Source organism: Micromesistius poutassou (assembly GCF_964030765.1).
Source record: "Micromesistius poutassou genome assembly, chromosome: 23".
NCBI lineage: Eukaryota > Metazoa > Chordata > Actinopteri > Gadiformes > Gadidae > Micromesistius > Micromesistius poutassou.
In genome coordinates, this window is record NC_140293.1 from 7,887,355 (window position 1) to 7,913,781 (window position 26,427).

Here is a 26,427-nt window from a genome sequence, read left to right on the forward strand (position 1 = left end):
CTGAGCTATCCAGGCTTCAATAAACTCAACATTTTCCCACATCAAAAATGTTTTAGGTTTCCATTAAAAGTACCTGTACCATCTACAGGGAATTCAAAGCCACAAGCTATGCTTAATGAGGGTACTGCTTTTTATCTTATAAGATGTCTTACAGATAGGGGAATTAGCTCAAATGGTAGAGCGCTCGCTTAGCATGTGAGAGGTAGCGGGATCGATGCCCGCATTCTCTAATAAATTCAGATTTTCACAGAATTTCCATTTCAATGACTGTCACAGTAATCAGAATTGAACTGGAGTTTGTTGAAGAGCACATGGTTCATTAGCCAAAACCTCTGCAGGTGAGAGGTCAAACAAAATGAGACTCATCATTCTGTATTTTAGACAGTGTCAATTAGTCAATTACAATAAATACAAGTAACTACTTAAACGTCCAATTTGTAGGATCACAAGGCTTCTGTTTTTAAATCTTTGTAAAGTATCAATAACGAGCGCATCTATTCTAGCACTCAACGACCTATGAAGTGTCAATGAAGTTCTTATAATTGAATTCCCGGCTGAACAGGGACTTGAACCCTGGACCCTCAGATTAAAAGTCTGATGCTCTACCGGTTGAGCTATCCAGGCTTCAATAAACTCAACATTTTCCCACATTAAAAATGTTTTAGGTTTCCATTAAAAGTACCTGTACCATCTACAGGGAATTCAAAGCCACAAGCTATGCTTAATGAGGGTACTGCTTTTTATCTTATAATATGTCTTACAGATAGGGGAATTAGCTCAAATGGTAGAGCGCTCGCTTAGCATGTGAGAGGTAGCGGGATCGATGCCCGCATTCTCCAATAAATTCAGATTTTCACAGAATTTCCATTTCAATGACTGTCACAGTAATCAGAATTGAACTGTAGTTTGTTGAAGAGCACATGGTTCATTAGCCAAAACCTCTGCAGGTGAGAGGTCAAACAATATGAGACTCATCATTCTGTATTTTAGACAGTGTCAATTAGTCAATTACAATAAATACAAGTAACTACTTAAACGTCCAATTTGTAGGATCACAAGGCTTCTGTTTTTAAATCTTTGTAAAGTATCAATAACGAGCGCATCTATTCTAGCACTCAACGACCTATGAAGTGTCAATGAAGTTCTTATAATTGAATTCCCGCCTGAACAGGGACTTGAACCCTGGACCCTCAGATTAAAAGTCTGATGCTCTACCGGCTGAGCTATCCAGGCTTCAATAAACTCAACATTTACCCATATTAAAAATGTTTTAGGTTTCCATTAAAAGTACCTGTACCATCTACAGGGAATTCAAAGCCACAAGCTATGTTTAATGAGGGTACTGCTTTTTATCTTATAATATGTCTTACAGATAGGGGAATTAGCTCAAATGGTAGAGCGCTCGCTTAGCATGTGAGAGGTAGCGGGATCGATGCCCGCATTCTCCAATAAATTTAGATTTTCACAGAATTTCCATTTCAATGACGGTCACAGTAATCAGAATTGAACTGGAGTTTGTTGAAGAGCACATGGTTCATTAGCCAAAACCTCTGCCGCTGAGAGGTCAAACAAAATGAGACTCATCATTCTGTATTTTAGACAGTGTCAATTAGTCAATCACAATAAATACAAGTAACTAGTTAAACGTCCATTTTGTAGGATCACAAGGCTTCTGTTTTTAAATCTTTGTAAAGTATCAATAATGAGCGCATCTATTCTAGCACTCAACGACCTATGAAGTGTCAATGAAGTTCTTATAATTGAATTCCCGGCTGAACAGGGACTTGAACCCTGGACCCTCAAATTAAAAGTCTGATGTTCTACCGGTTGAGCTATCCAGGCTTCAATAAACTCAACATTTTCCCACATTAAAAATGTTTTAGGTTTCCATTAAAAGTACCTGCACCATCTACAGGGAATTCAAAGCCACAAGCTATGCTTAATGAGGGTACTGCTTTTTATCTTATAAGATGTCTTACAGATAGGGGAATTAGCTCAAATGGTAGAGCGCTCGCTTAGCATGTGTGAGGTAGCGGGATCGATGCCCGCATTCTCCAATAAATTTAGATTTTCACAGAATTTCCATTTCAATGACGGTCACAGTAATCAGAATTGAACTGGAGTTTGTTGAAGAGCACATGGTTCATTAGCCAAAACTTCTGCAGCTGAGAGGTTAAACAAAATGAGACTCATCATTCTGTATTTTAGACAGTGTCAATTAGTCAATTACAATAAATACAAGTAACTACTTAAACGTCCAATTTGTAGGATCACAAGGCTTCTGTTTTTAAATCTTTGTAAAGTATCAATAACGAGCGCGTCTATTCTAGCACTCAATGACCTATGAAGGGTCAATGAAGTTATTATAACTGAAATCCCACCTGAACAGGTACTTGAACGCTGGACCCTCAGATTAAAAGTCTGATGCTCTACCGGCTGAGCTATCCAGGCTTCAATAAACTCAACATTTTCCCATATTAAAAATGTTTTAGGTTTCCATTAAAAGTACCTGTACCATCTACAGGGAATTCAAAGCCACACGCTATGCTTAATGAGGGTACTGCTTTTTATCTTATAAGATGTCTTACAGAAAGGGGAATTAGCTCAAATGGTAGAGCGCTCGCTTAGCATGTGAGAGGTAGCGGGATCGATGCCCGCATTCTCCAATAAATTTAGATTTTCACAGAATTTCCATTTCAATGACTGTCACAGTAATCAGAATTGAACTGGAGTTTGTTGAAGAGCACATGGTTCATTAGCCAAAACCTCTGCAGCTGAGAGGTCAAACAAAATGAGACTCATCATTCTGTATTTTAGACAGTGTCAATTAGTCAATTACAATAAATACAAGTAACTAGTTAAATGTCCAATTTGTAGGATCACAAGGCTTCTGTTTTTAAATCTTTGTAAAGTATCAATAACGAGCACATCTAATCTAGCACTCAACGACCTATGAAGTGTCAATGAAGTTCTTATAATTGAATTCCCGCCTGAACAGGGACTTGAACCCTGGACCCTCAGATTAAAAGTCTGATGCTCTACCGGCTGAGCTATCCAGGCATTAATAAACTCAACATTTTCCCACATTAAAAATGTTTTAGGTTTCCATTAAAAGTACCTGTACCATCTACAGGGAATTCAAAGCCACAAGCTATGCTTAATGATGGTACTGCTTTTCATCTTATAAAATGTCTTACAGATAGGGGAATTAGCTCAAATGGTAGAGCGCTCGCTTAGCATGTGAGAGGTAGCGGGATCGATGCCCGCATTCTCCAATAAATTTAGATTTTCACAGAATTTCCATTTCAATGACTGTCACAGTAATCAGAATTGAACTGGAGTTTGTTGAAGAGCACATGGTTCATTAGCCAAAACCTCTGCCGCTGAGAGGTCAAACAAAATGAGACTCATCATTCTGTATTTTAGACAGTGTCAATTAGTCAATTACAATAAATACAAGTAACTAGTTAAATGTCCAATTTGTAGGATCACAAGGCTTCTGTTTTTAAATCTTTGTAAAGTATCAATAACGAGCGCATCTAATCTAGCACTCAACGACCTATGAAGTGTCAATGAAGTTCTTATAATTGAATTCCCGCCTGATCAGGGACTTGAACCCTGGACCCTCAGATTAAAAGTCTGATGCTCTACCGGCTGAGCTATCCATGCATTAATAAACTCAACATTTTCCCACATTAAAAATGTTTTAGGTTTCCATTAAAAGTACCTGTACCATCTACAGGGAATTCAAAGCCACAAGCTATGCTTAATGATGGTACTGCTTTTCATCTTATAAAATGTCGTACAGATAGGGGAATTAGCTCAAATGGTAGAGCGCTCGCTTAGCATGTGAGAGGTAGCGGGATCGATGCCCGCATTCTCCAATAAATTCAGATTTTCACAGAATTTCCATTTCAATGACTGTCACAGTAATCAGAATTGAACTGGAGTTTGTTGAAGAGCACATGGTTCATTAGCCAAAACCTCTGCAGCTGAGAGGTCAAACAAAATGAGACTCATCATTCTGTATTTTAGACAGTGTCAATTATTGAATTACAATAAATACAAGTAACTAGTTAAACGTCGAATTGTCAGGATCACAAGGATTCCGTTTTTAAATCTTTGTAAAGTATCAATAACGAGCGCGTCTATTCTAGCACTCAACGACCTATGAAGGGTCAATGAAGTTATTATAACTGAAATCCCACCTGAACAGGGACTTGAACGCTGGACCCTCAGATTAAAAGTCTGATGCTCTACCGGCTGAGCTATCCAGGCTTCAATAAACTCAACATTTACCCATATTAAAAATGTTTTAGGTTTCCATTAAAAGTACCTGTACCATCTACAGGGAATTCAAAGCCACAAGCTATGTTTAATGAGGGTACTGCTTTTTATCTTATAATATGTCTTACAGATAGGGGAATTAGCTCAAATGGTAGAGCGCTCGCTTAGCATGTGAGAGGTAGCGGGATCGATGCCCGCATTCTCCAATAAATTTAGATTTTCACAGAATTTCCATTTCAATGACGGTCACAGTAATCAGAATTGAACTGGAGTTTGTTGAAGAGCACATGGTTCATTAGCCAAAACCTCTGCCGCTGAGAGGTCAAACAAAATGAGACTCATCATTCTGTATTTTAGACAGTGTCAATTAGTCAATCACAATAAATACAAGTAACTAGTTAAACGTCCATTTTGTAGGATCACAAGGCTTCTGTTTTTAAATCTTTGTAAAGTATCAATAACGAGCGCATCTACTCTAGCACTCAACGACCTATGAAGTGTCAATGAAGTTCTTATAATTGAATTCCCGGCTGAACAGGGACTTGAACCCTGGCCCTCAGATTAAAAGTCTGATGCTCTACCGGTTGAGCTATCCAGGCTTTAATAAACTCAACATTTTCCCACATTAAAAATGTTTTAGGTTTCCATTAAAAGTACCTGTACCATCTACAGGGAATTCAAAGCCACAAGCTATGCTTAATGAGGGTACTGCTTTTTATCTTATAAGATGTCTTACAGATAGGGGAATTAGCTCAAATGGTAGAGCGCTCGCTTAGCATGTGAGAGGTAGCGGGATCGATGCCCGCATTCTCCAATAAATTCAGATTTTCACAGAATTTCCATTTCAATGACTGTCACAGTAATCAGAATTGAACTGGAGTTTGTTGAAGAGCACATGGTTCATTAGCCAAAACCTCTGCAGGTGAGAGGTCAAACAAAATGAGACTCATCATTCTGTATTTTAGACAGTGTCAATTAGTCAATTACAATAAATACAAGTAACTACTTAAACGTCCAATTTGTAGGATCACAAGGCTTCTGTTTTTAAATCTTTGTAAAGTATCAATAACAAGCGCATCTATTCTAGCACTCAACGACCTATGAAGTGTCAATGAAGTTCTTATAATTGAATTCCCGGCTGAACAGGGACTTGAACCCTGGACCCTCAGATTAAAAGTCTGATGCTCTACCGGTTGAGCTATCCAGGCTTCAATAAACTCAACATTTTCCCACATTAAAAATGTTTTAGGTTTCCATTAAAAGTACCTGTACCATCTACAGGGAATTCAAAGCCACAAGCTATGCTTAATGAGGGTACTGCTTTTTATCTTATAATATGTCTTACAGATAGGGGAATTAGCTCAAATGGTAGAGCGCTCGCTTAGCATGTGAGAGGTAGCGGGATCGATGCCCGCATTCTCCAATAAATTTAGATTTTCACAGAATTTCCATTTCAATGACGGTCACAGTAATCAGAATTGAACTGGAGTTTGTTGAAGAGCACATGGTTCATTAGCCAAAACCTCTGCCGCTGAGAGGTCAAACAAAATGAGACTCATCATTCTGTATTTTAGACAGTGTCAATTAGTCAATCACAATAAATACAAGTAACTAGTTAAACGTCCATTTTGTAGGATCACAAGGCTTCTGTTTTTAAATCTTTGTAAAGTATCAATAACGAGCGCATCTATTCTAGCACTCAACGACCTATGAAGTGTCAATGAAGTTCTTATAATTGAATTCCCGGCTGAACAGGGACTTGAACCCTGGACCCTCAGATTAAAAGTCTGATGCTCTACCGGTTGAGCTATCCAGGCTTTAATAAACTCAACATTTTCCCACATTAAAAATGTTTTAGGTTTCCATTAAAAGTACCTGTACCATCTACAGGGAATTCAAAGCCACAAGCTATGCTTAATGAGGGTACTGCTTTTTATCTTATAAGATGTCTTACAGATAGGGGAATTAGCTCAAATGGTAGAGCGCTCGCTTAGCATGTGAGAGGTAGCGGGATCGATGCCCGCATTCTCCAATAAATTCAGATTTTCACAGAATTTCCATTTCAATGACTGTCACAGTAATCAGAATTGAACTGGAGTTTGTTGAAGAGCACATGGTTCATTAGCCAAAACCTCTGCAGGTGAGAGGTCAAACAAAATGAGACTCATCATTCTGTATTTTAGACAGTGTCAATTATTGAATTACAATAAATACAAGTAACTAGTTAAACGTCGAATTGTCAGGATCACAAGGATTCCGTTTTTAAATCTTTGTAAAGTATCAATAACGAGCGCGTCTATTCTAGCACTCAACGACCTATGAAGGGTCAATGAAGTTATTATAACTGAAATCCCACCTGAACAGGGACTTGAACGCTGGACCCTCAGATTAAAAGTCTGATGCTCTACCGGCTGAGCTATCCAGGCTTCAATAAACTCAACATTTACCCATATTAAAAATGTTTTAGGTTTCCATTAAAAGTACCTGTACCATCTACAGGGAATTCAAAGCCACAAGCTATGTTTAATGAGGGTACTGCTTTTTATCTTATAATATGTCTTACAGATAGGGGAATTAGCTCAAATGGTAGAGCGCTCGCTTAGCATGTGAGAGGTAGCGGGATCGATGCCCGCATTCTCGAATAAATTTAGATTTTCACAGAATTTCCATTTCAATGACGGTCACAGTAATCAGAATTGAACTGGAGTTTGTTGAAGAGCACATGGTTCATTAGCCAAAACCTCTGCCGCTGAGAGGTCAAACAAAATGAGACTCATCATTCTGTATTTTAGACAGTGTCAATTAGTCAATCACAATAAATACAAGTAACTAGTTAAACGTCCATTTTGTAGGATCACAAGGCTTCTGTTTTTAAATCTTTGTAAAGTATCAATAACGAGCGCATCTATTCTAGCACTCAACGACCTATGAAGTGTCAATGAAGTTCTTATAATTGAATTCCCGGCTGAACAGGGACTTGAACCCTGGACCCTCAGATTAAAAGTCTGATGCTCTACCGGTTGAGCTATCCAGGCTTTAATAAACTCAACATTTTCCCACATTAAAAATGTTTTAGGTTTCCATTAAAAGTACCTGTACCATCTACAGGGAATTCAAAGCCACAAGCTATGCTTAATGAGGGTACTGCTTTTTATCTTATAAGATGTCTTACAGATAGGGGAATTAGCTCAAATGGTAGAGCGCTCGCTTAGCATGTGAGAGGTAGCGGGATCGATGCCCGCATTCTCCAATAAATTCAGATTTTCACAGAATTTCCATTTCAATGACTGTCACAGTAATCAGAATTGAACTGGAGTTTGTTGAAGAGCACATGGTTCATTAGCCAAAACCTCTGCAGGTGAGAGGTCAAACAAAATGAGACTCATCATTCTGTATTTTAGACAGTGTCAATTACAATAAATACAAGTAACTACTTAAACGTCCAATTTGTAGGATCACAAGGCTTCTGTTTTTGAATCTTGGTAAAGTATCAATAACGAGCGCATCTATTCTAGCACTCAACGACCTATGAAGTGTCAATGAAGTTCTTATAATTGAATTCCCGGCTGAACAGGGACTTGAACCCTGGACCCTCAGATTAAAAGTCTGATGCTCTACCGGTTGAGCTATCCAGGCTTCAATAAACTCAACATTTTCCCACATTAAAAATGTTTTAGGTTTCCATTAAAAGTACCTGTACCATCTACAGGGAATTCAAAGCCACAAGCTATGCTTAATGAGGGTACTGCTTTTTATCTTATAATATGTCTTACAGATAGGGGAATTAGCTCAAATGGTAGAGCGCTCGCTTAGCATGTGAGAGGTAGCGGGATCGATACCCGCATTCTCCAATAAATTCAGATTTTCACAGAATTTCCATTTCAATGACTGTCACAGTAATCAGAATTGAACTGTAGTTTGTTGAAGAGCACATGGTTCATTAGCCAAAACCTCTGCAGGTGAGAGGTCAAACAAAATGAGACTCATCATTCTGTATTTTAGACAGTGTCAATTAGTCAATTACAATAAATACAAGTAACTACTTAAACGTCCAATTTGTAGGATCACAAGGCTTCTGTTTTTAAATCTTTGTAAAGTATCAATAACGAGCGCATCTATTCTAGCACTCAACGACCTATGAAGTGTCAATGAAGTTCTTATAATTGAATTCCCGCCTGAACAGGGACTTGAACCCTGGACCCTCAGATTAAAAGTATGATGCTCTACCGGCTGAGCTATCCAGGCTTCAATAAACTCAACATTTACCCATATTAAAAATGTTTTAGGTTTCCATTAAAAGTACCTGTACCATCTACAGGGAATTCAAAGCCACAAGCTATGTTTAATGAGGGTACTGCTTTTTATCTTATAATATGTCTTACAGATAGGGGAATTAGCTCAAATGGTAGAGCGCTCGCTTAGCATGTGAGAGGTAGCGGGATCGATGCCCGCATTCTCCAATAAATTTAGATTTTCACAGAATTTCCATTTCAATGACTGTCACAGTAATCAGAATTGAACTGGAGTTTGTTGAAGAGCACATGGTTCATTAGCCAAAACTTCTGCAGCTGAGAGGTTAAACAAAATGAGACTCATCATTCTGTATTTTAGACAGTGTCAATTAGTCAATTACAATAAATACAAGTAACTACTTAAACGTCCAATTTGTAGGATCACAAGGCTTCTGTTTTTAAATCTTTGTAAAGTATCAATAACGAGCGCGTCTATTCTAGCACTCAATGACCTATGAAGGGTCAATGAAGTTATTATAACTGAAATCCCACCTGAACAGGTACTTGAACGCTGGACCCTCAGATTAAAAGTCTGATGCTCTACCGGCTGAGCTATCCAGGCTTCAATAAACTCAACATTTTCCCACATTAAAAATGTTTTAGGTTTCCATTAAAAGTACCTGTACCATCTACAGGGAATTCAAAGCCACAAGCTATGCTTAATGAGGGTACTGCTTTTTATCTCATAAGATGTCTTACAGATAGGGGAATTAGCTCAAATGGTAGAGCGCTCGCTTAGCATGTGAGAGGTAGCGGGATCGATGCCCGCATTCTCTAATAAATTCAGATTTTCACAGAATTTCCATTTCAATGACTGTCACAGTAATCAGAATTGAACTGGAGTTTGTTGAAGAGCACATGGTTCATTAGCCAAAACCTCTGCAGGTGAGAGGTCAAACAAAATGAGACTCATCATTCTGTATTTTAGACAGTGTCAATTAGTCAATTACAATAAATACAAGTAACTACTTAAACGTCCAATTTGTAGGATCACAAGGCTTCTGTTTTTAAATCTTTGTAAAGTATCAATAACGAGCGCATCTATTCTAGCACTCAACGACCTATGAAGTGTCAATGAAGTTCTTATAATTGAATTCCCGCCTGAACAGGGACTTGAACCCTGGACCCTCAGATTAAAAGTATGATGCTCTACCGGCTGAGCTATCCAGGCTTCAATAAACTCAACATTTACCCATATTAAAAATGTTTTAGGTTTCCATTAAAAGTACCTGTACCATCTACAGGGAATTCAAAGCCACAAGCTATGCTTAATGAGGGTACTGCTTTTTATCTCATAAGATGTCTTACAGATAGGGGAATTAGCTCAAATGGTAGAGCGCTCGCTTAGCATGTGAGAGGTAGCGGGATCGATGCCCGCATTCTCTAATAAATTCAGATTTTCACAGAATTTCCAATTCAATGACTGTCACAGTAATCAGAATTGAACTGGAGTTTGTTGAAGAGCACATGGTTCATTAGCCAAAACCTCTGCAGGTGAGAGGTCAAACAAAATGAGACTCATCATTCTGTATTTTAGACAGTGTCAATTAGTCAATTACAATAAATACAAGTAACTACTTAAACGTCCAATTTGTAGGATCACAAGGCTTCTGTTTTTAAATCTTTGTAAAGTATCAATAACGAGCGCATCTATTCTAGCACTCAACGACCTATGAAGTGTCAATGAAGTTCTTATAATTGAATTCCCGCCTGAACAGGGACTTGAACCCTGGACCCTCAGATTAAAAGTCTGATGCTCTACCGGCTGAGCTATCCAGGCATCAATAAACACAACATTTTCCCACATTAAAAATGTTTTAGGTTTCCATTAAAAGTACCTGTACCATCTACAGGGAATTCAAAGCCACAAGCTATGCTTAATGATGGTACTGCTTTTCATCTTATAAAATGTCGTACAGATAGGGGAATTAGCTCAAATGGTAGAGCGCTCGCTTAGCATGTGAGAGGTAGCGGGATTGATGCCCGCATTCTCCAATAAATTTAGATTTTCACAGAATTTCCATTTCAATGACTGTCACAGTAATCAGAATTGAACTGGAGTTTGTTGAAGAGCACATGGTTCATTAGCCAAAACTTCTGCAGCTGAGAGGTTAAACAAAATGAGACTCATCATTCTGTATTTTAGACAGTGTCAATTAGTCAATTACAATAAATACAAGTAACTACTTAAACGTCCAATTTGTAGGATCACAAGGCTTCTGTTTTTAAATCTTTGTAAAGTATCAATAACGAGCGCGTCTATTCTAGCACTCAATGACCTATGAAGGGTCAATGAAGTTATTATAACTGAAATCCCACCTGAACAGGTACTTGAACGCTGGACCCTCAGATTAAAAGTCTGATGCTCTACCGGCTGAGCTATCCAGGCTTCAATAAACTCAACATTTTCCCATATTAAAAATGTTTTAGGTTTCCATTAAAAGTACCTGTACCATCTACAGGGAATTCAAAGCCACACGCTATGCTTAATGAGGGTACTGCTTTTTATCTTATAAGATGTCTTACAGAAAGGGGAATTAGCTCAAATGGTAGAGCGCTCGCTTAGCATGTGAGAGGTAGCGGGATCGATGCCCGCATTCTCCAATGAATTTAGATTTTCACAGAATTTCCATTTCAATGACTGTCACAGTAATCAGAATTGAACTGGAGTTTGTTGAAGAGCACATGGTTCATTAGCCAAAACCTCTGCAGCTGAGAGGTCAAACAAAATGAGACTCATCATTCTGTATTTTAGACAGTGTCAATTAGTCAATTACAATAAATACAAGTAACTAGTTAAATGTCCAATTTGTAGGATCACAAGGCTTCTGTTTTTAAATCTTTGTAAAGTATCAATAACGAGCACATCTAATCTAGCACTCAACGACCTATGAAGTGTCAATGAAGTTCTTATAATTGAATTCCCGCCTGAACAGGGACTTGAACCCTGGACCCTCAGATTAAAAGTCTGATGCTCTACCGGCTGAGCTATCCAGGCATTAATAAACTCAACATTTTCCCACATTAAAAATGTTTTAGGTTTCCATTAAAAGTACCTGTACCATCTACAGGGAATTCAAAGCCACAAGCTATGCTTAATGATGGTACTGCTTTTCATCTTATAAAATGTCTTACAGATAGGGGAATTAGCTCAAATGGTAGAGCGCTCGCTTAGCATGTGAGAGGTAGCGGGATCGATGCCCGCATTCTCCAATAAATTTAGATTTTCACAGAATTTCCATTTCAATGACTGTCACAGTAATCAGAATTGAACTGGAGTTTGTTGAAGAGCACAGTGTTCATTAGCCAAAACCTCTGCAGCTGAGAGGTCAAACAAAATGAGACTCATCATTCTGTATTTTAGACAGTGTCAATTAGTCAATTACAATAAATACAAGTAACTACTTAAACGTCCAATTTGTAGGATCACAAGGCTTCTGTTTTTAAATCTTTGTAAAGTATCAATAACGACCGCATCTATTCTAGCACTCAACGACCTATGAAGTGTCAATGAAGTTCTTATAATTGAATTCCCGCCTGAACAGGGACTTGAACCCTGGACCCTCAGATTAAAAGTCTGATGCTCTACCGGCTGAGCTATCCAGGCATCAATAAACGCAACATTTTCCCACATTAAAAATGTTTTAGGTTTCCATTAAAAGTACCTGTACCATCTACAGGGAATTCAAAGCCACAAGCTATGCTTAATGATGGTACTGCTTTTTATCTTATAAAATGTCTTACAGATAGGGGAATTAGCTCAAATGGTAGAGCGCTCGCTTAGCATGTGAGAGGTAGCGGGATGGATGCCCGCATTCTCCAATAAATTCAGAATTTCCATTTCAATGACTGTCACAGTAATCAGAATTGAACTGGAGTTTGTTGAAGAGCACATGGTTCATTAGCCAAAACCTCTGCAGGTGAGAGGTCAAACAAAATGAGACTCATCATTCTGTATTTTAGACAGTGTCAATTAGTCAATTACAATAAATACAAGTAACTAGTTAAATGTCCAATTTGTAGGATCACAAGGCTTCTGTTTTTAAATCTTTGTAAAGTATCAATAACGAGCGCATCTAACCTAGCACTCAACGACCTATGAAGTGTCAATGAAGTGCTTATAATTGAATTCCCGCCTGATCAGGGACTTGAACCCTGGACCCTCAGATTAAAAGTCTGATGCTCTACCGGCTGAGCTATCCATGCATTAATAAGCTCAACATTTTCCCACATTAAAAATGTTTTAGGTTTCCATTAAAAGTACCTGTACCATCTACAGGGAATTCAAAGCCACAAGCTATGCTTAATGATGGTACTGCTTTTCATCTTATAAAATGTCGTACAGATAGGGGAATTAGCTCAAATGGTAGAGCGCTCGCTTAGCATGTGAGAGGTAGCGGGATCGATGCCCGCATTCTCCAATAAATTCAGATTTTCACAGAATTTCCATTTCAATGACTGTCACAGTAATCAGAATTGAACTGGAGTTTGTTGAAGAGCACATGGTTCATTAGCCAAAACCTCTGCAGGTGAGAGGTCAAACAAAATGAGACTCATCATTCTGTATTTTAGACAGTGTCAATTATTGAATTACAATAAATACAAGTAACTAGTTAAACGTCGAATTGTCAGGATCACAAGGATTCCGTTTTTAAATCTTTGTAAAGTATCAATAACGAGCGCGTCTATTCTAGCACTCAACGACCTATGAAGGGTCAATGAAGTTATTATAACTGAAATCCCACCTGAACAGGGACTTGAACCCTGGACCCTCAAATTAAAAGTCTGATGCTCTACCGGCTGAGCTATCCAGGCATTAATAAACGCAACATTTTCCCACATTAAAAATGTTTTAGGTTTCCATTAAAAGTACCTGTACCATCTACAGGGAATTCAAAGCCACAAGCTATGCTTAATGATGGTACTGCTTTTTATCTTATAAAATGTCTTACAGATAGGGGAATTAGCTCAAATGGTAGAGCGCTCGCTTAGCATGTGAGAGGTAGCGGGATTGATGCCCGCATTCTCCAATAAATTTAGATTTTCACAGAATTTCCATTTCAATGACTGTCACAGTAATCAGAATTGAACTGTAGTTTGTTGAAGAGCACATGGTTCATTAGCCAAAACCTCTGCAGGTGAGAGGTCAAACAAAATGAGACTCATCATTCTGTATTTTAGACAGTGTCAATTAGTCAATTACAATAAATACAAGTAACTACTTAAACGTCCAATTTGTAGGATCACAAGGCTTCTGTTTTTAAATCTTTGTAAAGTATCAATAACGAGCGCATCTATTCTAGCACTCAACGACCTATGAAGTGTCAATGAAGTTCTTATAATTGAATTCCCGCCTGAACAGGGACTTGAACCCTGGACCCTCAGATTAAAAGTCTGATGCTCTACCGGCTGAGCTATCCAGGCATCAATAAACGCAACATTTTCCCACATTAAAAATGTTTTAGGTTTCCATTAAAAGTACCTGTACCATCTACAGGGAATTCAAAGCCACAAGCTATGCTTAATGATGGTACTGCTTTTTATCTTATAAAATGTCTTACAGATAGGGGAATTAGCTCAAATGGTAGAGCGCTCGCTTAGCATGTGAGAGGTAGCGGGATGGATGCCCGCATTCTCCAATAAATTCAGATTTTCACAGAATTTCCATTTCAATGACTGTCACAGTAATCAGAATTGAACTGGAGTTTGTTGAAGAGCACATGGTTCATTAGCCAAAACCTCTGCAGGTGAGAGGTCAAACAAAATGAGACTCATCATTCTGTATTTTAGACAGTGTCAATTAGTCAATTACAATAAATACAAGTAACTAGTTAAATGTCCAATTTGTAGGATCACAAGGCTTCTGTTTTTAAATCTTTGTAAAGTATCAATAACGAGCGCATCTAACCTAGCACTCAACGACCTATGAAGTGTCAATGAAGTGCTTATAATTGAATTCCCGCCTGATCAGGGACTTGAACCCTGGACCCTCAGATTAAAAGTCTGATGCTCTACCGGCTGAGCTATCCATGCATTAATAAGCTCAACATTTTCCCACATTAAAAATGTTTTAGGTTTCCATTAAAAGTACCTGTACCATCTACAGGGAATTCAAAGCCACAAGCTATGCTTAATGATGGTACTGCTTTTCATCTTATAAAATGTCGTACAGATAGGGGAATTAGCTCAAATGGTAGAGCGCTCGCTTAGCATGTGAGAGGTAGCGGGATCGATGCCCGCATTCTCCAATAAATTCAGATTTTCACAGAATTTCCATTTCAATGACTGTCACAGTAATCAGAATTGAACTGGAGTTTGTTGAAGAGCACATGGTTCATTAGCCAAAACCTCTGCAGGTGAGAGGTCAAACAAAATGAGACTCATCATTCTGTATTTTAGACAGTGTCAATTATTGAATTACAATAAATACAAGTAACTAGTTAAACGTCGAATTGTCAGGATCACAAGGATTCCGTTTTTAAATCTTTGTAAAGTATCAATAACGAGCGCGTCTATTCTAGCACTCAACGACCTATGAAGGGTCAATGAAGTTATTATAACTGAAATCCCACCTGAACAGGGACTTGAACCCTGGACCCTCAAATTAAAAGTCTGATGCTCTACCGGCTGAGCTATCCAGGCATTAATAAACGGAACATTTTCCCACATTAAAAATGTTTTAGGTTTCCATTAAAAGTACCTGTACCATCTACAGGGAATTCAAAGCCACAAGCTATGCTTAATGATGGTACTGCTTTTTATCTTATAAAATGTCTTACAGATAGGGGAATTAGCTCAAATGGTAGAGCGCTCGCTTAGCATGTGAGAGGTAGCGCGATTGATGCCCGTATTCTCCAATAAATTTAGATTTTCACAGAATTTCCATTTCAATGACTGTCACAGTAATCAGAATTGAACTGTAGTTTGTTGAAGAGCACATGGTTCATTAGCCAAAACCTCTGCAGGTGAGAGGTCAAACAAAATGAGACTCATCATTCTGTATTTTAGACAGTGTCAATTAGTCAATTACAATAAATACAAGTAACTACTTAAACGTCCAATTTGTAGGATCACAAGGCTTCTGTTTTTAAATCTTTGTAAAGTATCAATAACGAGCGCATCTATTCTAGCACTCAACGACCTATGAAGTGTCAATGAAGTTCTTATAATTGAATTCCCGCCTGAACAGGGACTTGAACCCTGGACCCTCAGATTAAAAGTCTGATGCTCTACCGGCTGAGCTATCCAGGCATTAATAAACTCAACATTTTCCCACATTAAAAATGTTTTAGGTTTCCATTAAAAGTACCTGTACCATCTACAGGGAATTCAAAGCCACAAGCTATGCTTAATGATGGTACTGCTTTTCATCTTATAAAATGTCTTACAGATAGGGGAATTAGCTCAAATGGTAGAGCGCTCGCTTAGCATGTGAGAGGTAGCGGGATCGATGCCCGCATTCTCCAATAAATTTAGATTTTCACAGAATTTCCATTTCAATGACTGTCACAGTAATCAGAATTGAACTGGAGTTTGTTGAAGAGCACATTGTTCATTAGCCAAAACCTCTGCAGCTGAGAGGTCAAACAAAATGAGACTCATCATTCTGTATTTTAGACAGTGTCAATTAGTCAATCACAATAAATACAAGTAACTAGTTAAACGTCCATTTTGTAGGATCACAAGGCTTCTGTTTTTAAATCTTTGTAAAGTATCAATAATGAGCTCATCTATTCTAGCACTCAACGACCTATGAAGTGTCAATGAAGTTCTTATAATTGAATTCCCGGCTGAACAGGGACTTGAACCCTGGACCCTCAGATTAAAAGTCTGATGCTCTACCGGCTGAGCTATCCAGGCATCAATAAACGCAACATTTTCCCACATTAAAAATGTTTTAGGTTTCCATTAAAAGTACCTGTACCATCTACAGGGAATTCAAAGCCACAAGCTATGCTTAATGATGGTACTGCTTTTTATCTTATAAAATGTCTTACAGATAGGGGAATTAGCTCAAATGGTAGAGTGCTCGCTTAGCATGTGAGAGGTAGCGGGATTGATGCCCGCATTCTCCGATAAATTTAGATTTTCACAGAATTTCCATTTCAATGACTGTCACAGTAATCAGAATTGAACTGTAGTTTGTTGAAGAGCACATGGTTCATTAGCCAAAACCTTTGCAGGTGAGAGGTCAAACAAAATGAGACTCATCATTCTGTATTTTAGACAGTGTCAATTAGTCAATTACAATAAATACAAGTAACTACTTAAACGTCCAATTTGTAGGATCACAAGGCTTCTGTTTTTAAATCTTTGTAAAGTATCAATAACGAGCGCATCTATTCTAGCACTCAACGACCTATGAAGTGTCAATGAAGTTCTTATAATTGAATTCCCGCCTGAACAGGGACTTGAACCCTGGACCCTCAGATTAAAAGTCTGATCCTCTACCGGCTGAGCTATCCAGGCATCAATAAACGCAACATTTTCCCACATTAAAAATGTTTTAGGTTTCCATTAAAAGTACCTGTACCATCTACAGGGAATTCAAAGCCACAAGCTATGCTTAATGATGGTACTGCTTTTTATCTTATAAAATGTCTTACAGATAGGGGAATTAGCTCAAATGGTAGAGCGCTCGCTTAGCATGTGAGAGGTAGCGGGATTGATGCCCGCATTCTCCAATAAATTTAGATTTTCACAGAATTTCCATTTCAATGACTGTCACAGTAATCAGAATTGAACTGGAGTTTGTTGAAGAGCACATGGTTCATTAGCCAAAACCTCTGCAGCTGAGAGGTTAAACAAAATGAGACTCATCATTCTGTATTTTACACAGTGTCAATTAGTCAATTACAATAAATACAAGTAACTATTTAAACGTCCAATTTGTAGGATCACAAGGCTTCTGTTTTTAAATCTTTGTAAAGTATCAATAACGAGCGCGTCTATTCTAGCACTCAATGACCTATGAAGGGTCAATGAAGTTATTATAACTGAAATCCCACCTGAACAGGTACTTGAACGCTGGACCCTCAGATTAAAAGTCTGATGCTCTACCGGCTGAGCTATCCAGGCTTCAATAAACTCAACATTTTCCCATATTAAAAATGTTTTAGGTTTCCATTAAAAGTACCTGTACCATCTACAGGGAATTCAAAGCCACACGCTATGCTTAATGAGGGTACTGCTTTTTATCTTATAAGATGTCTTACAGAAAGGGGAATTAGCTCAAATGGTAGAGCGCTCGCTTAGCATGTGAGAGGTAGCGGGATCGATGCCCGCATTCTCCAATAAATTTAGATTTTCACAGAATTTCCATTTCAATGACTGTCACAGTAATCAGAATTGAACTGGAGTTTGTTGAAGAGCACATGGTTCATTAGCCAAAACCTCTGCAGCTGAGAGGTCAAACAAAATGAGACTCATCATTCTGTATTTTAGACAGTGTCAATTAGTCAATTACAATAAATACAAGTAACTAGTTAAATGTCCAATTTGTAGGATCACAAGGCTTCTGTTTTCAAATCTTTGTAAAGTATCAATAACGAGCACATCTAATCTAGCACTCAACGACCTATGAAGTTCTTATAATTGAATTCCCGCCTGAACAGGGACTTGAACCCTGGACCCTCAGAGTAAAAGTCTGATGCTCTACCGGCTGAGCTATCCAGGCATAAATAAACTCAACATTTTCCCACATTAAAAATGTTTTAGGTTTCCATTAAAAGTACCTGTACCATCTACAGGGAATTCAAAGCCACAAGCTATGCTTAATGATGGTACTGCTTTTCATCTTATAAATTGTCTTACAGATAGGGGAATTAGCTCAAATGGTAGAGCGCTCGCTTAGCATGTGAGAGGTAGCGGGATCGATGCCCGCATTCTCCAATAAATTTAGATTTTCACAGAATTTCCATTTCAATGACTGTCACAGTAATCAGAATTGAACTGGAGTTTGTTGAAGAGCACAGTGTTCATTAGCCAAAACCTCTGCAGCTGAGAGGTCAAACAAAATGAGACTCATCATTCTGTATTTTAGACAGTGTCAATTAGTCAATCACAATAAATACAAGTAACTAGTTAAACGTCCATTTTGTAGGATCACAAGGCTTCTGTTTTTAAATCTTTGTAAAGTATCAATAACGCGCGCATCTATTCTAGCACTCAACGACCTATGAAGTGTCAATGAAGTTCTTATAATTGAATTCCCGGCTGAACAGGGACTTGAACCCTGGACCCTCAGATTAAAAGTCTGATGCTCTACCGGTTGAGCTATCCAGGCTTCAATAAACTCAACATTTTCCCACATTAAAAATGTTTTAGGTTTCCATTAAAAGTACCTGTACCATCTACAGGGAATTCAAAGCCACAAGCTATGCTTAATGAGGGTACTGCTTTTTATCTTAGAAGACGTCTTACAGATAGGGGAATTAGCTCAAATGGTAGAGCGCTCGCTTAGCATGTGAGAGGTAGTGGGATCGATGCCCACATTCTCCAATAAATTCAGATTTTCACAGAATTTCCATTTCAATGACTGTCACAGTAATCAGAATTGAACTGGAGTTTGTTGAAGAGCACATGGTTCATTAGCCAAAACCTCTGCAGGTGAGAGGTCAAACAAAATGAGACTCATCATTCTGTATTTTAGACAGTGTCAATTAGTCAATTACAATAAATACAAGTAACTACTTAAACGTCCAATTTGTAGGATCACAAGGCTTCTGTTTTTAAATCTTTGTAAAGTATCAATAACGAGCGCATCTATTCTAGCACTCAACGACCTATGAAGTGTCAATGAAGTTCTTATAATTGAATTCCCGCCTGAACAGGGACTTGAACCCTGGACCCTCAGATTAAAAGTCTGATGCTCTACCGGCTGAGCTATCCAGGCATCAATAAACGCAACATTTTCCCACATTAAAAATGTTTTAGGTTTCCATTAAAAGTACCTGTACCATCTACAGGGAATTCAAAGCCACAAGCTATGCTCAATGATGGTACTGCTTTTTATCTTATAAAATGTCTTACAGATAGGGGAATTAGCTCAAATGGTAGAGCGCTCGCTTAGCATGTGAGAGGTAGCGGGATCGATGCCCGCATTCTCCAATAAATTCAGATTTTCACAGAATTTCCATTTCAATGACTGTCACAGTAATCAGAATTGAACTGGAGTTTGTTGAAGAGCACATGGTTCATTAGCCAAAACCTCTGCAGGTGAGAGGTCAAACAAAATGAGACTCATCATTCTGTATTTTAGACAGTGTCAATTAGTCAATTACAATAAATACAAGTAACTACTTAAACGTCCAATTTGTAGGATCACAAGGCTTCTGTTTTTAAATCTTTGTAAAGTATCAATAACGAGCGCATCTATTCTAGCACTCAACGACCTATGAAGTTCTTATAATTGAATTCCCGCCTGAACAGGGACTTGAACCCTGGACCCTCAGATTAAAAGTCTGATGCTCTACTGGCTGAGCTATCCAGGCATCAATAAACGCAACATTTTCCCACATTAAAAATGTTTTAGGTTTCCATTAAAAGTACCTGTACCATCTACAGGGAATTCAAAGCCACAAGCTATGCTTAATGATGGTACTGCTTTTTATCTTATAAAATGTCTTACAGATAGGGGAATTAGCTCAAATGGTAGAGCGCTCGCTTTGCATGTGAGAGGTAGCGGGATTGATGCCCGCATTCTCCAATAAATTTAGATTTTCACAGAATTTCCATTTCAATGACTGTCACAGTAATCAGAATTGAACTCGAGTTTGTTGAAGAGCACATGGTTCATTAACCAAAACCTCTGCAGCTGAGAGGTTAAACAAAATGAGACTCATCATTCTGTATTTTAGACAGTGTCAATTAGTCAATCACAATAAATACAAGTAACTAGTTAAACGTCCATTTTGTAGGATCACAAGGCTTCTGTTTTTAAATCTTTGTAAAGTATCAATAACGAGCGCATCTATTCTAGCACTCAACGACCTATGAAATGTCAATGAAGTTCTTATAATTGAATTCCCGGCTGAACAGGGACTTGAACCCTGGACCCTCAGATTAAATGTCTGATGCTCTACCGGTTGAGCTATCCAGGCTTCAATAAACGCAACATTTTCCCACATTAAAAATGTTTTAGGTTTCCATTAAAAGTTCCTGTACCATCTACAGGGAATTCAAAGCCACAAGCTATGCTTAATGAGGGTACTGCTTTTTATCTTAGAAGACGTCTTACAGATAGGGGAATTAGCTCAAATGGTAGAGCGCTCGCTTAGCATGTGAGAGGTAGTGGGATCGATGCCCACATTCTCCAATAAATTCAGATTTTCACAGAATTTCCATTTCAATGACTGTCACAGTAATCAGAATTGAACTGGAGTTTGTTGAAGAGCACATGGTTCATTAGCCAAAACCTCTGCAGGTGAGAGGTCAAACAAAATGAGACTCATCATTCTGTATTTTAGACAGTGTCAATTAGTCAATTACAATAAATACAAGTAACTACTTAAACGTCCAATTTGTAGGATCACAAGGCTTCTGTTTTTAAATCTTTGTAAAGTATCAATAACGACCGCATCTATTCTAGCACTCAACGACCTATGAAGTGTCAATGAAGTTCTTATAATTGAATTCCCGCCTGAACAGGGACTTGAACCCTGGACCCTCAGATTAAAAGTCTGATGCTCTACCGGCTGAGCTATCCAGGCATCAATAAACGCAACATTTTCCCACATTAAAAATGTTTTAGGTTTCCATTAAAAGTACCTGTACCATCTACAGGGAATTCAAAGCCACAAGCTATGCTCAATGATGGTACTGCTTTTTATCTTATAAAATGTCTTACAGATAGGGGAATTAGCTCAAATGGTAGAGCGCTCGCTTAGCATGTGAGAGTTAGCGGGATAGATGCCCGCATTCTCCAATAAATTCAGATTTTCACAGAATTTCCATTTCAATGACTGTCACAGTAATCAGAATTGAACTGGAGTTTGTTGAAGAGCACATGGTTCATTAGCCAAAACCTCTGCAGGTGAGAGGTCAAACAAAATGAGACTCATCATTCTGTATTTTAGACAGTGTCAATTAGTCAATTACAATAAATACAAGTAACTACTTAAACGTCCAATTTGTAGGATCACAAGGCTTCTGTTTTTAAATCTTTGTAAAGTATCAATAACGAGCGCATCTATTCTAGCACTCAACGACCTATGAAGTTCTTATAATTGAATTCCCGCCTGAACAGGGACTTGAACCCTGGACCCTCAGATTAAAAGTCTGATGCTCTACTGGCTGAGCTATCCAGGCATCAATAAACGCAACATTTTCCCACATTAAAAATGTTTTAGGTTTCCATTAAAAGTACCTGTACCATCTACAGGGAATTCAAAGCCACAAGCTATGCTTAATGATGGTACTGCTTTTTATCTTATAAAATGTCTTACAGATAGGGGAATTAGCTCAAATGGTAGAGCGCTCGCTTAGCATGTGAGAGGTAGCGGGATTGATGCCCGCATTCTCCAATAAATTTAGATTTTCACAGAATTTCCATTTCAATGACTGTCACAGTAATCAGAATTGAACTGGAGTTTGTTGAAGAGCACATGGTTCATTAACCAAAACCTCTGCAGCTGAGAGGTTAAACAAAATGAGACTCATCATTCTGTATTTTAGACAGTGTCAATTAGTCAATCACAATAAATACAAGTAACTAGTTAAACGTCCATTTTGTAGGATCACAAGGCTTCTGTTTTTAAATCTTTGTAAAGTATCAATAACGAGCGCATCTATTCTAGCACTCAACGACCTATGAAATGTCAATGAAGTTCTTATAATTGAATTCCCGGCTGAACAGGGACTTGAACCCTGGACCCTCAGATTAAATGTCTGATGCTCTACCGGTTGAGCTATCCAGGCTTCAATAAACTCAACATTTTCCCACATTAAAAATGTTTTAGGTTTCCATTAAAAGTTCCTGTACCATCTACAGGGAATTCAAAGCCACAAGCTATGCTTAATGAGGGTACTGCTTTTTATCTTATAAGATGTCTTACAGATAGGGGAATTAGCTCAAATGGTAGAGCGCTCGCTTAGCATGTGAGAGGTAGCGGGATCGATGCCCGCATTCTCCAATAAATTCAGATTTTCACAGAATTTCCATTTCAATGACTGTCACAGTAATCAGAATTGAACTGGAGTTTGTTGAAGAGCACATGGTTCATTAGCCAAAACCTCTGCAGCTGAGAGGTTAAACAAAATGAGACTCATCATTCTGTATTTTAGACAGTGTCAATTAGTCAATTACAATAAATACAAGTAACTACTTAAACGTCCAATTTGTAGGATCACAAGGCTTCTGTTTTTAAATCTTTGTAAAGTATCAATAACGAGCGCGTCTATTCTAGCACTCAATGACCTATGAAGGGTCAATGAAGTTATTATAACTGAAATCCCACCTGAACAGGTACTTGAACGCTGGACCCTCAGATTAAAAGTCTGATGCTCTACCGGCTGAGCTATCCAGGCTTCAATAAACTCAACATTTTCCCATATTAAAAATGTTTTAGGTTTCCATTAAAAGTACCTGTACCATCTACAGGGAATTCAAAGCCACACGCTATGCTTAATGAGGGTACTGCTTTTTATCTTATAAGATGTCTTACAGAAAGGGGAATTAGCTCAAATGGTAGAGCGCTCGCTTAGCATGTGAGAGGTAGCGGGATCGATGCCCGCATTCTCCAATAAATTTAGATTTTCACAGAATTTCCATTTCAATGACTGTCACAGTAATCAGAATTGAACTGGAGTTTGTTGAAGAGCACATGGTTCATTAGCCAAAACCTCTGCAGCTGAGAGGTCAAACAAAATGAGACTCATCATTCTGTATTTTAGACAGTGTCAATTAGTCAATTACAATAAATACAAGTAACTAGTTAAATGTCCAATTTGTAGGATCACAAGGCTTCTGTTTTTAAATCTTTGTAAAGTATCAATAACGAGCACATCTAATCTAGCACTCAACGACCTATGAAGTTCTTATAATTGAATTCCCGCCTGAACAGGGACTTGAACCCTGGACCCTCAGATTAAAAGTCTGATGCTCTACCGGCTGAGCTATCCAGGCATAAATAAACTCAACATTTTCCCACATTAAAAATGTTTTAGGTTTCCATTAAAAGTACCTGTACCATCTACAGGGAATTCAAAGCCACAAGCTATGCTTAATGAGGGTACTGCTTTTTATCTTAGAAGACATCTTACAGATAGGGGAATTAGCTCAAATGGTAGAGCGCTCGCTTAGCATGTGAGAGGTAGTGGGATCGATGCCCACATTCTCCAATAAATTCAGATTTTCACAGAATTTCCATTTCAATGACTGTCACAGTAATCAGAATTGAACTGGAGTTTGTTGAAGAGCACATGGTTCATTAGCCAAAACCTCTGCAGGTGAGAGGTCAAACAAAATGAGACTCATCATTCTGTATTTTAGACAGTGTCAATTAGTCAATTACAATAAATACAAGTAACTACTTAAACGTCCAATTTGTAGGATCACAAGGCTTCTGTTTTTAAATCTTTGTAAAGTATCAATAACGAGCGCATCTATTCTAGCACTCAACGACCTATGAAGTGTCAATGAAGTTCTTATAATTGAATTCCCGCCTGAACAGGGACTTGAACCCTGGACCCTCAGATTAAAAGTCTGATGCTCTACCGGCTGAGCTATCCAGGCATTAATAAACTCAACATTTTCCCACATTAAAAATGTTTTAGGTTTCCATTAAAAGTACCTGTACCATCTACAGGGAATTCAAAGCCACAAGCTATGCTTAATGATGGTTCTGCTTTTCATCTTATAAAATGTCTTACAGATAGGGGAATTAGCTCAAATGGTAGAGCGCTCGCTTAGCATGTGAGAGGTAGCGGGATCGATGCCCGCATTCTCCAATAAATTTAGATTTTCACAGAATTTCCATTTCAATGACTGTCACAGTAATCAGAATTGAACTGGAGTTTGTTGAAGAGCACATTGTTCATTAGCCAAAACCTCTGCAGCTGAGAGGTCAAACAAAATGAGACTCATCATTCTGTATTTTAGACAGTGTCAATTAGTCAATCACAATAAATACAAGTAACTAGTTAAACGTCCATTTTGTAGGATCACAAGGCTTCTGTTTTTAAATCTTTGTAAAGTATCAATAACGAGCGCATCTATTCTAGCACTCAACGACCTATGAAGTGTCAATGATGTTCTTATAATTGAATTCCCGGCTGAACAGGGACTTGAACCCTGGCCCTCAGATTAAAAGTCTGATGCTCTACCGGTTGAGCTATCCAGGCTTCAATGTACTCTACATTTTCCCAAATTAAAAATGTTTTAGGTTTCCATTAAAAGTACCTGTACCATCTACAGGGAATTCAAAGCCACAAGCTATGCTTAATGAGGGTACTGCTTTTTATCTTATAAGATGTCTTACAGATAGGGGAATTAGCTCAAATGGTAGAGCGCTCGCTTAGCATGTGAGAGGTAGCGGGATCGATGCCCGCATTCTCCAATAAATTCAGATTTTCACAGAATTTCCGTTTCAATGACTGTCACAGTAATCAGAATTGAACTGTAGTTTGTTGAAGAGCACATGGTTCATTAGCCAAAACCTCTGCAGGTGAGAGGTCAAACAAAATGAGACTCATCATTCTGTATTTTAGACAGTGTCAATTAGTCAATTACAATAAATACAAGTAACTACTTAAACGTCCAATTTGTAGGATCACAAGGCTTCTGTTTTTAAATCTTTGTAAAGTATCAATAACGAGCGCATCTATTCTAGCACTCAACGACCTATGAAGTTCTTATAATTGAATTCCCGCCTGAACAGGGACTTGAACCCTGGACCCTCAGATTAAAAGTCTGATGCTCTACTGGCTGAGCTATCCAGGCATCAATAAACGCAACATTTTCCCACATTAAAAATGTTTTAGGTTTCCATTAAAAGTACCTGTACCATCTACAGGGAATTCAAAGCCACAAGCTATGCTTAATGATGGTACTGCTTTTCATCTTATAAAATGTCTTACGGATAGGGGAATTAGCTCAAATGGTAGAGCGCTCGCTTAGCATGTGAGAGGTAGAGGGATCGATGCCCGCATTCTCCAATAAATTTAGATTTTCACAGAATTTCCATTTCAATGACTGTCACAGTAATCAGAATTGAACTGTAGTTTGTTGAAGAGCACATGGTTCATTAGCCAAAACCTCTGCAGGTGAGAGGTCAAACAAAATGAGACTCATCATTCTGTATTTTAGACAGTGTCAATTAGTCAATTACAATAAATACAAGTAACTACTTAAACGTCCAATTTGTAGGATCACAAGGCTTCTGTTTTTAAATCTTTGTAAAGTATCAATAACGAGCGCATCTATTCTAGCACTCAACGACCTATGAAGTGTCAATGAAGTTCTTATAATTGAATTCCCGCCTGAACAGGGACTTGAACCCTGGACCCTCAGATTAAAAGTCTGATGCTCTACCGGCTGAGCTATCCAGGCATTAGTAAACTCAACATTTTCCCACATTAAAAATGTTTTAGGTTTCCATTAAAAGTACCTGTACCATCTACAGGGAATTCAAAGCCACAAGCTATGCTTAATGATGGTACTGCTTTTCATCTTATAAAATGTCTTACAGATAGGGGAATTAGCTCAAATGGTAGAGCGCTCGCTTAGCATGTGAGAGGTAGCGGGATCGATGCCCGCATTCTCCAATAAATTTAGATTTTCACAGAATTTCCATTTCAATGACTGTCACAGTAATCAGAATTGAACTGGAGTTTGTTGAAGAGCACATTG

General features: G+C 38.2%; 14 non-coding genes across 14 annotated transcripts; 1 reads left to right on the forward strand and 13 right to left on the reverse strand.

Annotated features, from left to right (window-relative positions):
- Positions 1-1,160: 1,160 nt before the first annotated feature.
- Positions 1,161-1,233, reverse strand: AC3HAE_038963 (transfer RNA lysine (anticodon UUU)). Its single transcript has one exon. It is a non-coding gene; the product is annotated as a tRNA-Lys (tRNA).
- Positions 1,234-2,987: 1,754 nt separating this feature from the next.
- On the reverse strand, positions 2,988-3,060 carry AC3HAE_038965 (transfer RNA lysine (anticodon UUU)). The gene has a single exon. It is a non-coding gene; the product is annotated as a tRNA-Lys (tRNA).
- Positions 3,061-8,065: 5,005 nt separating this feature from the next.
- On the forward strand, positions 8,066-8,138 carry AC3HAE_039023 (transfer RNA alanine (anticodon AGC)). Its single transcript has one exon. It is a non-coding gene; the product is annotated as a tRNA-Ala (tRNA).
- Positions 8,139-10,286: 2,148 nt separating this feature from the next.
- Positions 10,287-10,359, reverse strand: AC3HAE_038966 (transfer RNA lysine (anticodon UUU)). The gene has a single exon. It is a non-coding gene; the product is annotated as a tRNA-Lys (tRNA).
- A 1,145-nt stretch (positions 10,360-11,504) lies between these two features.
- AC3HAE_038967 (transfer RNA lysine (anticodon UUU)) lies at positions 11,505-11,577 on the reverse strand. Its single transcript has one exon. It is a non-coding gene; the product is annotated as a tRNA-Lys (tRNA).
- Positions 11,578-12,113: 536 nt separating this feature from the next.
- Positions 12,114-12,186, reverse strand: AC3HAE_038968 (transfer RNA lysine (anticodon UUU)). The gene has a single exon. It is a non-coding gene; the product is annotated as a tRNA-Lys (tRNA).
- A 1,744-nt stretch (positions 12,187-13,930) lies between these two features.
- AC3HAE_038969 (transfer RNA lysine (anticodon UUU)) lies at positions 13,931-14,003 on the reverse strand. The gene has a single exon. It is a non-coding gene; the product is annotated as a tRNA-Lys (tRNA).
- A 1,754-nt stretch (positions 14,004-15,757) lies between these two features.
- On the reverse strand, positions 15,758-15,830 carry AC3HAE_038970 (transfer RNA lysine (anticodon UUU)). Its single transcript has one exon. It is a non-coding gene; the product is annotated as a tRNA-Lys (tRNA).
- A 2,352-nt stretch (positions 15,831-18,182) lies between these two features.
- Positions 18,183-18,255, reverse strand: AC3HAE_038971 (transfer RNA lysine (anticodon UUU)). Its single transcript has one exon. It is a non-coding gene; the product is annotated as a tRNA-Lys (tRNA).
- Positions 18,256-19,400: 1,145 nt separating this feature from the next.
- AC3HAE_038972 (transfer RNA lysine (anticodon UUU)) lies at positions 19,401-19,473 on the reverse strand. The gene has a single exon. It is a non-coding gene; the product is annotated as a tRNA-Lys (tRNA).
- A 1,743-nt stretch (positions 19,474-21,216) lies between these two features.
- AC3HAE_038973 (transfer RNA lysine (anticodon UUU)) lies at positions 21,217-21,289 on the reverse strand. The gene has a single exon. It is a non-coding gene; the product is annotated as a tRNA-Lys (tRNA).
- Positions 21,290-23,630: 2,341 nt separating this feature from the next.
- AC3HAE_038976 (transfer RNA lysine (anticodon UUU)) lies at positions 23,631-23,703 on the reverse strand. The gene has a single exon. It is a non-coding gene; the product is annotated as a tRNA-Lys (tRNA).
- Positions 23,704-24,239: 536 nt separating this feature from the next.
- AC3HAE_038977 (transfer RNA lysine (anticodon UUU)) lies at positions 24,240-24,312 on the reverse strand. The gene has a single exon. It is a non-coding gene; the product is annotated as a tRNA-Lys (tRNA).
- A 1,742-nt stretch (positions 24,313-26,054) lies between these two features.
- On the reverse strand, positions 26,055-26,127 carry AC3HAE_038978 (transfer RNA lysine (anticodon UUU)). The gene has a single exon. It is a non-coding gene; the product is annotated as a tRNA-Lys (tRNA).
- Positions 26,128-26,427: the final 300 nt, after the last annotated feature.